This window comes from Anser anser (genome assembly GCF_964211835.1).
Source record: "Anser anser genome assembly, chromosome: 2".
NCBI lineage: Eukaryota > Metazoa > Chordata > Aves > Anseriformes > Anatidae > Anser > Anser anser.
In genome coordinates this window covers 5623248-5636177 of record NC_139721.1, presented here as the reverse complement: position 1 = coordinate 5636177, position 12930 = coordinate 5623248, and the positions used below count along the sequence as shown (strand labels likewise).

Genomic DNA, 12930 nt, shown 5'->3' with positions numbered 1-12930 from the left:
AGCAATTGTCTCCCAGATATCCTCCTTCTGATGGGGTCTGGAACTGAACCACGAACCGCAACTTCCTCCACAGACATAAGACAATAAAACCTTTTCCTCTCTCAGACAGAGGAAAAAGCTTTCCTCCTCCCACATAATACAGGATTTGAGTTGTGAATGACCGACACAGGGCTAATAAGTCTCCCTAGCCATTCTCATTTCTTCCATATTCATTTTTCTCTAGAGCTACTCTGAAGGATGCCCCACATGATTCATTGGAATTTAATTACACAAAACAAATGGCCAAGTGCAATCTCCATCTTTCTAGCTAATTTGTTTCATTAACATATTGGTTAATAATTGGTTTTCTTTTACTGTACATCATATTGATTATGCATTAGATCTTCATAGCACTAATGGAAATGTGGATACTGTCTTCCATTATTGAGATATTTACTATAAAAGGCTGCGTAGAACAGATTAGATAGCCATGTCAAAGTAGTATAAAGCTGAACCTAGTTAAAAGCACTATTGTTTAAATTGCCTTTTATTTTTCTTTTAGATAAAAATAAAGTCTGGCCTGGTCCCTTTACCACAACGGCAAGTTTCATGTGGAGTGTTTAGCTCTTGGTAATTTATTCATATAGCCATACACAGAATCAAGGTTTTAGCTTTTGACTTCTTATTCTGCCGTGATAAATCCATAGTAATTTATTGCACTTTAAATGAAAGTTGAGCTGCCTTCTGTTCACTATAGCCTCAACATGTGTGGTGATCATTATGGAGCTGTCGTGAATTTCCATCCTAGCTGGTCTCCAGGTCAGGTGGCTGTAATTGCATGTACTCACTTTGAGAGCTATTCCTCTGCTTTACACTTACAGAATATTTCTGGCAAATCCTATATTTACTTAACTGTCACAGTGCTGTGATTATGCAGATCCATAGCACACTGGTGGGTAATGACTGAGCCTAGCTGTTCTCTCCAAGTCCCACAGATCAAAATTGCCAGGCTACGGAAGGTAGACAGCCCACAACTTAAATTGCTGGACATCTGATGCACTTATACACAAAATTAATTTCACCCTTAAGCTTCACAATAAAGTTATCTTTAACAGTGTCTCAATATTATTTATTTATTTATTGTACATCTTTTCAAATCACTAACAGTTAACAGCAGTGAAATGTATACTTTAGCTTCATTTAACAATTGTTCAATTGAAAGCCAAAGACATTTCACAGTAATGCCATTACTCGTTTGCCATTTTCTTTTTGGACTTCACAACCGTTGTTATTTTTCTTAAATTACAGGACTGCAGAAACAGAGGTCTGAAGTCAAAATCCATTTTTGATGTAGCATATTTAATCCTTATCATGAGAGAAAAGTCTTTCAAATATAATCCCTAAAAAATGAGCAGGGATAGAAAAATAACTCAGTATAACTTAACTCTGTGTTTTTCTAGCACTGCAGATGGATAACTCTAAAGTGAGAGCATTTCATTGTAGGTGTTTCTGAAAAAGATTTCCACAGATAAACATCAGTATCTTTGTTTTCACCAATTTCTATCCCTTTTTGTTACCTCTGTGCTCATCTTTCACCAGTTGATCTCTGTTACTGTTTAACTCTCAAGTTTCCTTTGTTCTTAAAACTCTTTAAGTTTCCATTCAGTCCCAAATTCAGGGTACACATCACACCATTTATAGCATTTTTATGTGATCCACCTCTTTCCAGAACAATCTTCAGTTAGCTTTTAAACAGACTGATTAGAACAGGAATAGAAAAGATGAATAGGAAAGAGATTTAGAAAAAAACCATCAAAGTGAAGGGGTCAAAGAGCTTTAAAATTGATTTGTGTAATCTGTCACCAAAAGAGAAAAAGATAAAAAAGAAAAAAAAAATGCTTTCCATAGACACTAGAACTTGGACCAAAAGAAAGCAAATAAAGTCTACTGAATTTTTCTGTGAGAAATGCATGATCTGTTATATCTGTCTGCTGAAATATTGCTACATCCCAAATGAGAAAAAGAAAAATCTAGTCAAGAGGCTCCCAGGGTTTTAAGAACAAACTTTACTGGTACTCCATTCCTCCGACCAATCTGGGGTCTGTCCATCCCAGTTCCCTCCCATCGTCTTTCCCACAGCAGGTTCTTCTCCCGAGCAGTTTCTACACTCCCTACTCTAAACTCCAACTCTCCTCATGCTTTAAAATCTCTTCTCACCTCTGGAGCAGGTAGGTGATGCTAGAAATCAGCTGGGAGAAGGGGATCTCATGCAGAAAGGATTGACCTATGAGCACCACCTATTCCAATCTGCGTGATTAACTAGACTATTAGTAACTTAAAGCAATTTAGGCTGACCCTAATTGTGGAATGGATGACTGTCTGAGCAGAGGAGGTGAGAGGCTCTGTGGCATAGGTATCATTTAATCTTCGTTCCTACTCCCATCTTCTTCCTGGACAAATAAATGCAACAGCAGTTGTATGGCAGGAAGAGAAAGACAGGAAGGAGCAAGCCAGGCTCACACTTTACCTGCAAGGTTTCTTGCCTTGATGATTGGTACACTAGTGAAGAAATGGGAAAATTAAGGCCAGGGCAGAAGTACAAATCACCATGGCTCCAGATGCTTCCAAAAGCACTAATGCTTTTAACACACGTTCAGATGAATCAAAATATTTTCTCTTTGAATAATAAAAAGCAATGCTGTAAGTGCTATTTAAGACACTTTGACTATACTGAAAATATTTACAGCTCCTGCATTAGCGCGTACATTAATTGCTCTTGTAGCTTTACTGTCCTATAAAAGTGTTTAACACTGATGGAGCCGAGGATAGCAGACCATTTTGAAGTTCTAATTAAATATAATCAAAATTAATTTAATAGACTCAATTTTCAGAAAACATCAGGAAGCCCTCCCATTGAAGTGAAGTATCCTTCAAGTAGGTTGTGCTGGACAAACAGGAGATGCAACACCACCGATCGCTGCCTGCACCTCAGATATTAACGCTTTGCTACCTCCGCCAGTTGGTCCATATCCACTTCTTTCTAACAGACCCCAGCATTTGGCCAGTATCTCTTCCCACCATTGCTCCAACAGTTCTAGCATTGCAGTACTACTGTCACCTTCTCCACTGCTGGTACTAGCTCTGCAACAACTTCCCAAACACATGTACCAAATATCAACCTCTGGAGAGGAAAAGGAAAGTAATTTCAGGAAAGTACTTTATGGCCTGTTGTTCAGTTAATTCTTTCCAAGCATCATGAGCGTGTTGGCTTCTATACCTTAAAATTTTTGATGACTAAAATAGGCCTTACTGTCCCAGCAAGAAAACAAGATATTCTTGAATAATCCTCAGTTTATCTGCCCTGGTGTTGCATTGTGACGTTTTTAATCTGTTCTCAGATTGCACTGTGACAAACACTACAGACAGCACTAAATCCAGACTGGTGCTAATAAAATCAGGAGCGGCAATAACATCTATAGAGTTTTTCCACTGGCTGTGATTGTACTGGAGTATAAAATGATGCCTGGAGATGTTGCAGAAGGAGATGGAATTATATTTTCTTCTTATGCATGATTTGCATCATCTTCTTTTGCCTTTAGTATTGCTCCCCTCTAATGATACCAGCAGCAAGCTTAACCAATTTGCTTTATGGTTGCTGTTTAGTGACACATAAGTACTATTTACTTTACCCAGAGAAGGATATCAAATGCAAAACTAGTAAAAGCATGGAAAGTGAATGAGCAAGTGTAATCCATGGGTCTCACCCTTACCAAGCTGAGTAGTTTTGCTGATGTGATCTATGCCAACTGGAGATCTCCCATATGCAGGACAAGCACTATCTGAAGAGCACACTGACCACCAGCCCAGAGTCTGGGGCACAAGCTCTCTGAAATTAATTTTCAGACTCACCAGCTAAGACAAGCTTAGCTTCAGGGTCTCAGCATGGACTGGATTTCAGCTTCATTGAAGATATTTTGGATTTACTGCAGCACTTCAAATACATTAGATTAATAGAATATCTTGAGCTGGAAGGGACCCACAAGGATCATCGAGTCCAACATTACTGAATGATAGACCCATGATGACTATATACAGGATTTCTTCTTGAAAAGGGAGGGGTCATACTCATACCCCAAATCCTTCTATAGCACATTGTCTGACAGGATCCATGTTTCAAGACACAGACTATTTAGGCGTATACAGTGTAGATATACAAATATAACAAAAAGCATAAACTGCTCTCCTAGTAACCACATAGGACAAAACTCATATTGCTCAAAAGAAAGAACCAAAACCAGATCTGGGGACTGTGAAAAAAGAGCTAATTTCTCTCATCAGCTATACAGACAGGTAAAGTATCTTGCTCAGATGTTGACCTCAACAAGGTAAGTGTTGCTATAAGAAAGGGAGAAACAGGGAGAGAGAGAAACTGAGAGAGAGAGACAGAAAGAAAAACAAACTTAATTAATCTCACCTTCTGGCTGTGTATCTGTCTTACACTCACAATTTACCTGCTTTGCAGGGGACAGCATCTTGTGTCAACCTAGAACTTGCCTTTGGGGAGAAGTTCTTGGAGTTTGTCATTTACACTCTGTTTGCAGACTGCAAAAGAAAGAGACTATGCTAGAGCTTTTGTATAGACACCTACTTTCCTAGATCCTGGTAGACTTTATATTTGTAATAATATTTTGTCTTCTGCACCACCTTGCATCTCAGCAGGGCAGAACACTTTGCAAACATTTAATTAGGCCTTATGATGTCCCTCCAAGGTTGGCAGACAGGTGTTTATAATGGCATCAGGTGTTTAAAATGGTTTACAGACACAAAAACTGATCATTTTGGGTGACAGAAGTCGGAGTGTCTAGCCCTTGGCTTCATTTACAGATGGACAGAAGGGTCTAAGACTATTCTCAGTCTCTATGAAGAGGCTGTGGACAACCGCAGTGTCCACAAGGTACAAGGTGTTCTGTTCTGGTGTCCAGAATGACATCCTAAAACAGAACAGCCCTCACCCAAATGAGCCAGAAAAGCTGGCCATGTAGCTGGAAGCTGGCATATTACCTGCAATTCTCAGACTTCCCCTAGGCTGCCATAATCTCCTGCCACAGCACCTGTCTTGCTAAATTACAGAGACTCATGCATCTTTGGACAAGTGGATGGAGAAAATACAAGCAAGGAAGCTGACACTAAGACCATATATATGTTCTATAATGAGTTCTCAGCCAACTGGCTAATCAAAACTCATCTGAGGATTTAGCTACAAGTCCCATTCATCAAAGTCTCTGCATCTGTAGCTGTTGAAGGGTAGTAGTTAAATTCCTACCTGAACCTATTTTTTTTCTTCTGATCCGGAAGACTTCTGGTAACCCACTGCCTTGAAGAGGTGACATAAGAGAGACACAGGACTTGTCTGCTCACACTGAGTTTCTAAACATCTTAAGCTGATACCTCTAGGTTTATTTGCTGTATTCCATTGTCATGATGTTGGAGTTGGCACTTTGGTAGATGGCAAAGCATCTTCTGCCTGATGCTCTACAAACTTTTCCCTGAGTTTGAGCTCAGGCCAGACTTCAAACGTACTAGCCAGGCCACTTCTCCATCATGTACTTTGTTACCCAATCTTTCAAAATGTGGCAGTATTTTCCCTGCCATGTAGACACGCTGCTATAAGGTAGGGCATACATCAAATTAGTAAAATTTTGTACAGATACTGATGAGCTAAATGTTACCTGAATGCTGTATTTAAATAAACAAAGAACTCCCACCGTGAGGCAATGCTTTAATTTCTGTGGTCTTAATTCCTTTGTCTCAGCTTTTCTACCTAACCAGCCATGCTGAAGTGTCTGAAGGAGAGGTCAGATATTCAGAGATCTTTGGGTGCCCTCCATACTGCCACACTGATACAGACTGCCTAAGCATCTTGCTTATTTCTTCTTTTTATCCCTTTAAGTCTTGATTGGAGTAAGAGAAGAAGGAACAAGACCAAAGGACAGAGAGGAAAGGAACACCTGCCAGGTAAATATAACTGGTATATATGCATCCATCTGAGCCAAGCAGGGTGAGAAATTTGCTAAATCATTTAATCCGTCTCTTCTAAGCTTTCTGTATGCATACATAATTGGGACATTCTAGTCAATCACTATTAAATAGATTTAAAGATCTCTTAAAGAAAGAGATCATTGCAGGATTTGACATATCTTAGGGTTCCTTTTGTCTCTTACTATAGAGGAATGTTGTTGGGGATATAAAATATTACTACCTTTGCTACAAACACACTTGCATTAGTAGGATGCACTGCAAGTAATTTGGCTAATGTGCTGCATTTGGAGAAGACCAGCACAAGCCAGGTAAAGAGACACATGAATTAGCTTTTCTCTAATTTCTTAAAAGCCCCAGTCTGCTTCATCATGTCAAGAGTTTGCAAATGTTTATGCTGGCATTTCTAAATAAGATTTGTCGTGGCTTGCTAAATGCAGAAGAGAAGATTGCTTAAAATAACCATCAAGCACTTACCATTGCCTAGCTTTTCTGAAACCAAGAATTGTCTTTTGTTTGTTTGTTTTTTGTTTGTTTGTTTTTTTTGTTGTTGGTGGTGGGTTTTATATTTATATATATATATATAATTTTATTTTTTAAATTGGGACTAAACACCTACAACACCTTTGAAGTTCAAAGCACTTAAACTCAAATGTCCTTTTCAACGGTATCATGTCTAAAGGCCCCAAATGAACTGCCTAGGATCCTGTACAAAACCACAGCTATAACCACTCTTCTTTCATCACTCTGTAGTTGATTTTAATTCTTTCAATATCTTTGGGAAAAACTCTACCTACTCAAACATGTCACTGATCAGCAATGCAGCAACTGGAACACCTTCTGCTGGAAACGCTAGGATACACACCACCAAACATAAAATAAAGGTATAAAGAATAAATCCCCATTTCTGAAAATGTTTTGCATTTTATTACTGTGAGAAAACATAGTTCCTTTTTCTTTGTTTACTCTTGAGAAGCAACACAGGGACCCATTCTCTGGGAGAGCTCTACGTACTGCAGAGCACAACACACTTGCAGGTGAGGACAAACAGCAACCAGTTCCATTCCCATTTCACTGCATTTCTTGAAGCTGATTACTTGTGTAAAGATGAGTAGGATGGGCTGTCCAGCAGAACACAACATTCTCTGCAAATAATTATGAGGAAATGTAAATTGACAGGTATTCACTAACTTAAAATGGGACCAGAGGAGATGTCAAGATGCTCTACAGAAGCAATGTTTCTCTCCTTCCTGTGCACCTGGGAATCTCTAGGAATTGGGGAACATTTCAGACATGAGGGGAACTATGTGTAAGAATACCAACATCAGGTCTTAGAAGACTACAGAGCAACCTGTCAAATCTAATTTCTCATCACTCCCAAGTTTTAGCACAACAGTGCTAAATCCTACCATGTAATTTGCCCTGGGGCAAGCAGGGAATTTCCCAACCTGCTGCCCCACCAGAGCACACCCCTGTCTCCATCTGTGTAGGTCCCCAGGACTAACCACTGGTGTGAGATGTTGGGTCTGTGGTCATCAACTGGAGGACTGAAGCATCCAGGAAGATGCTTGAAAAAGCCTAGGAGGCAAGAAAGGAAAGGAAAATCCTTTGGACATCAGGGAACCTTTTCCCTCTCTACAATCAGCCAGGTTTTTGCTGGCATCCCACCACCAATCAATCCCTTAGCATGGAAGAAAACTTCATTCAGAAGGAGAAAGCACAGAATTTTTCCACCAAGCAGCTAGAATCCAAAGTGTAACCCCCTGCTCCTTGAACGATTAATTGACTTGGAGAGATATGAGAATTTGCACTGACAAATTACAACCACCCAACGACATTTTAATTTGCCTTTAGCTTTCGGCAGTGAAGGGGGTTGGGTTAAGAAATAAGGCAGACATGGGGACAAACAGAACTTTCAGGACATAGCCTGAAATAGGTTTCTTGTAACATATATATCCTGCAGAAGTGAAATAAATCTGAGGGACAGCAGACAGGACACAGCAACCTAGCCTACTGTAGGCTCATTTTCTTTCTGCGCTGTCTGTCTGAAATAGCCTTGTGAGGTCTCGATGTCATCTATCAGCTCCACCTACACACACCTCCTGGAAAGGACCTGAATAGAAATTTGTGTCCCTGCAAATTGTATGTAACTTGGTAATAGCAGCAGCATCAGGTAGCCTCCTTGGTTTCAGGCAAAAGGAAGAGAGGAAAAGCTGAGAGAAAGAGGAGCACCATGAAGGTCTAATTGTGTTTGAGGCTGGCGCAGGGAAAGCAGAGGATGAAGTGAGTGAAGATTCATGAATATCCAAAGAGGAATGCTGGTGTGGATGTCAGGGCAAAAATGAGCAGAGAATGGTTGGAAGGATGAGAGACAAGTCAGAGTGAAAACAGTGTTTGGAAGCTGCACATGACAATTTAATGTCAATTCTCTCTTATACCCTTTTAAGCGGGCTGACAGCTTGAGGCCAGCACTGCACACACCAGGAATCAGACTCGTTTTACTGCATAATTACTGGGCAAATCCCATCTGAAGGAGAGGTAGACTCCTGGGGGCATTTAAGACTTCTAGCCCTGGAGGTCTGAAAGTTTCCTACTACTACACACACAAACCATCTTACAGATTAATACATTCACATTCAGCATTTCTAATGTCAGCTGGGGCTCCAGATCTTTTGGCACATGGTGCTAAATCTGGAAGCACGTCAGATATAGACAATGGAGTTATTCAGGTTTTCTCTCAGATGCCTCATACATGGAAACTGGATGGTTTGTTTTTGTTTTTGTTTTTTTAATTTTTTATTTTTTTCCTCCAGGCACCATCTGGTCAGTGCCACATGACCGAGCAAACGGTAAACCATGTTTTTGGTGATGGCAACACAGATTTCTTCCCTCACAAAACTGAAGCCTTTCTGCACTCTCCTCTCAGCCTTGCCATAAATCCCTCTTCACACTAATTTATTCCACTGTGCCCTGTCAATTCATGCAAAGACAGTTTCATTAAAGAACATGCAACCACCCTTAAGCTCTAGCAAGGGCATAAAAAAGATTTAGTGTAAACAGCAATGAGGGCTGAAGGGATAGGACCAGTGGGAAGGCTGGTTCTGTGACTAAATTAATATGACAGCCACTCTGAAACTTGTATTTTCTAGCAAAATGATGAGGTATCCTGAAAGTCTCCATGACAACACAGCCCAACCTTGTGCTACAAGTTGCTTATGCAAGAAAACGTCTGAAAGCACAGTGTCTGGGGAAGGCCTTTCAAGAAAATCAGGATTTCAGCTAATTCCCTCACCTTGCTCAAGTATTTTTTTTTTCCTCTTCTGATATCTCACATATTCAAAACAAAAGGAATTTTTACATGGTCTTCCCTAATTATATCAATGCTTGCTATTTTTGATTAAGAAGATATGCACAGAAATGTCAGATAACATGAAAATCTGACACATTTTCCTTTGGTCAAAGTGCTAAAACCTTGTGGCTTAAACTTTCGAGTTTCTAGCAAAATTGTTCTGGTTGGTAGTCACTATAAGAGTGCAAAGCAGTGGCAAAAATCAAAACCACTTTGCTTACAGTGTGCTATCGGAAATATAAACTATCAAATTTATATGGAATATACCTTATTACAAGGATTTCTTATGGAAAAAGAGGAGATGATTTTACATCATATGGGCTCTCACCCATGGTAATATTTAGTTGCCGAAATGGAGGTGTCTGATGCCATTTGAGATACCCCAGGCTTTCCCACTGGCCTTCAGCTGCTTCTCCAGAAGAGACCAGGGCTCCTGCAGGCCTTGTGTCATGTCATTCAGCTGTGTGTGAACAACTCAGCCACCAGAGCATTTAACACTAGAGTTAAGGGCATGAAAGCAATTGGTATCTGGCACTATCAGAGTCAGTAATCCTCACAAAAGCCAGGATTTCACCCCATAGATCTTATCTGGTGCATATTCAGAGTAGAAACAATTTTATTTAAAAAAGAAAGAAAAAATGTAATCAAGTCCTCAGTTTAGACCCCATCTATAGGAAGAGGCTAGACATCTCTGATTTCAGGCTCCATTCCACTGATTGCAGTGTTACCAGGAGGTTGCACAAGGTCCAAATTAAGCTCACCAGTGAAAAAAGCAGGTTCTTGAAGCAGTCCCCTTGCATGGGAGTGGGCTGAGTTTCCCAGCAAAGATTTGGTTTCCACTAGCAGCCCAGAAACAGAGGTTGGAGCAGAGTATAAAAGATGTCTTATTAAGTTAACATGGGTGGAGAATTAGCCTGCAAACAAATAAGCCAAGCAGGGATTATATAAGATTTAATACAATCTTTTATCAGAGCTGAGGAGTCCCTAATTAAACTAACTATGGAAAATACTACTTAATGAGCCCATAAATAAATATCAGCAGGAGAGACATCAGAGCTATAAAACACCTGCTAGGGAAGGTCTGATCTCCAGAGGAGAGTTAAGACGAACAAAGGAGAGATCAGAACTGCTAGAGCACCCCAGCCCACCTCAGTAATGGACACTCCCAATGAGAACCACGCAAACACTCAGGAAAACACCTACAGCCTCCTACCTTCCCTCACTAACACCTTCATCTTTTTGGTAATTTCAGTGGAGCTTAACATTAGTAAATATTCAAAACATGCAATAGCACAGTTGTCCTTTGAAGTCTCTCCTTTCACACACTACATTTTACTGTGTTTAAACCACTGCTAACACTCCAGCAAGTTCTGCTTGGCATTGCCTTTGATTAGAAGGGTGTGTGCAATGCCTTGCCAAGTCCAGGCAATCATGATGATGCATATTTAAGGGACCATGGCAAAAGTTAACTGAGTTCATGGCAGAAAGGGGGTCATCTAGAACGAGTGAACCATTAAACTCCAGTCGAGCCAGATAAATGGCATGCAAAAGACCTGGGAAGGCAAAGACTTCATGGTGAGTCAAACAAGGATGTAAAATTTAATCATTCCTGCTCCAGGGAAAGGTAGGCATCAGCTTTCCCTGGGAGCAGGGCTGGTCCTCTTACTTGTGGAACACCCCTCCACAATAAAACACAGAGTTTTAACTGCCTATTACAGATGCCACCCATGCCTCTATCCACATCCTGTTACTTTGTAAACTCTGCCAAGGCAACCATCGGGCGCAATAATCAAAGTGCCTGTCCACAACTTTTATCCCTTCTGAATATGATTCTGCCTTTCTTTCAAGGCAACGTGCTACATGGTTTTCCTAGCATCGCTCCAGGAATTTCAAATAAGCCATATATTAGGGAAAAAAAAAAAAAAAGAAAAAAAAAAGCACACTCAAAAACACCCATGGCTGCATGTTTAGCCTTCCCCCGTGTCTTCAGCAGTTCCCTCATCCTCAACATTTAGACATCCACTACTCTGCTTGGAGGACTTCCCCTCTTTCAAACTCCGTGGTGGTACTCAATAAACACAAAGAGCCTGTGAACAACTAATCGCATTCCATTTTACCTGGTCTTCAAGCTGCTCCACAAAAATTTCTGCAGTATGACCACATATTGAAGATGCAACTTGCAGGAACCACTTAAAGGTACAATCTCACCTGTTGCCTAAAGCTTTCTAAATAGATCCCTCCTCCTTCAATGCTGTCCATCCTTTCTTAAAGGTTTGGTGTTCGACAGTAGTCTTATTTTAGATCTTCTCTTTCCAGCATGCTTTCAAAAAAGTAAGCTTCATTTTCTCATGCCTAACAGTCAAACTCATCTGAACAGCTGAATCTGTTAATTGATCCAAACTAGCAAGTCCTGAGTGGAGAAGATTGCATTATGTCTTCAGATCAGCACCACTACAAGAATCCTCCTTTCCCCTACTGGAATAGCTTCTGCTGCTTTAGAAACAGCATATATGTAGTTTTGTGGGGTTTTTTGTTTGTTTGCTTTTAACCCAGAGAAGAAAAAAAAAATAGAAAAAGAAATAGAACAGTCTCCTATTAGAAATTAAATAAACTTAAATTAAATTTCTACAATAAGCATAATACATCTGTGTACAAGTCTGTAACTTACAGGAGAACTTTGCACAAGCCACTGAGCTGGAAAGCCAAGCTGGGGATCAGCAAGTAAACAAACAGATTACTCTTTTCATTTTGCCTGAATAATTTGTTTCAACACGGCTTTTACTACATCACGCATCATTATGGGTACTAATATATCAAGATCCTCAAGGAAACCTCAGAGGCTATCATCCCAATTTCCACATGCATCACAGCAGAAATAATTTTTGGAAACTCCATACAACTTAGATTCCCCTTATTTTATCAGTAAATATCTTAAATTATCACCTTTGCCTCAAACAGATAACTGAAACAATATGATGGTGACAACTGAATGTAAACACCGCAGGGAAGACAACACCACTAATGAAGTTACAGTCTATATGGTATTTCACTTTCTTTGCAGTTGCTTTTTTAGCAGCTGATCTTGACACTTCATTCAAACAGAAGTATTCAAAGCATTTCAATAACAGGAAGAAAATAACCAAAGTCTTGCACAATAACGAACTAACGTCAAGACTGACAGACGGCTAGGAGATTTCTATTCTCTCCTTGAAAAGAGAACAATATTGACCTGTAACATCCATTTCCAGCCCTTACCTATTCCCACGCAGAATAACTTTTTCTTTCTTTCTAAGTCTGCTTTACTCCATCTCCATTATTTCTTAGTACAAATAACTTACCTGTTTAAGCTAGCTCTCCCTTCTGTGTGGTAGCTTTTTAAAACAAAGATATATGCCTTAAAAGGCAGAGTATTTATAGGAGAAGCTCTGCCACGGTGAAGATTATGTTAAGTGGTGGGAAGGACTAAGATCCCAAACATGTGCATACATATTCATCTACACCCACAGCATCACTGACAGCATCAGGTGAGCTTGTCTTGCTGCAAGCGGTGGCTGATGCCAAAGCAC

General features: G+C 40.0%; 1 protein-coding gene across 3 annotated transcripts in view; it reads right to left on the bottom strand.

Annotated features, from left to right (window-relative positions):
• The window catches only part of FAM135B (family with sequence similarity 135 member B), a 284433-nt gene extending 271711 nt beyond the window's left edge, over window positions 1-12722 (bottom strand). For 2 of the 3 annotated variants that reach the window (XM_083826400.1, XM_083826399.1), the window contains exon 1: window positions 12703-12722. The gene's annotated coding sequence lies outside the window, so the exon portion shown is untranslated. The remainder of the gene's footprint in view (window positions 1-12702) is intronic. The other variant, XM_083826396.1, reaches the window with a different exon arrangement.
• Between the last annotated feature and the right edge of the window lie 208 nt (window positions 12723-12930).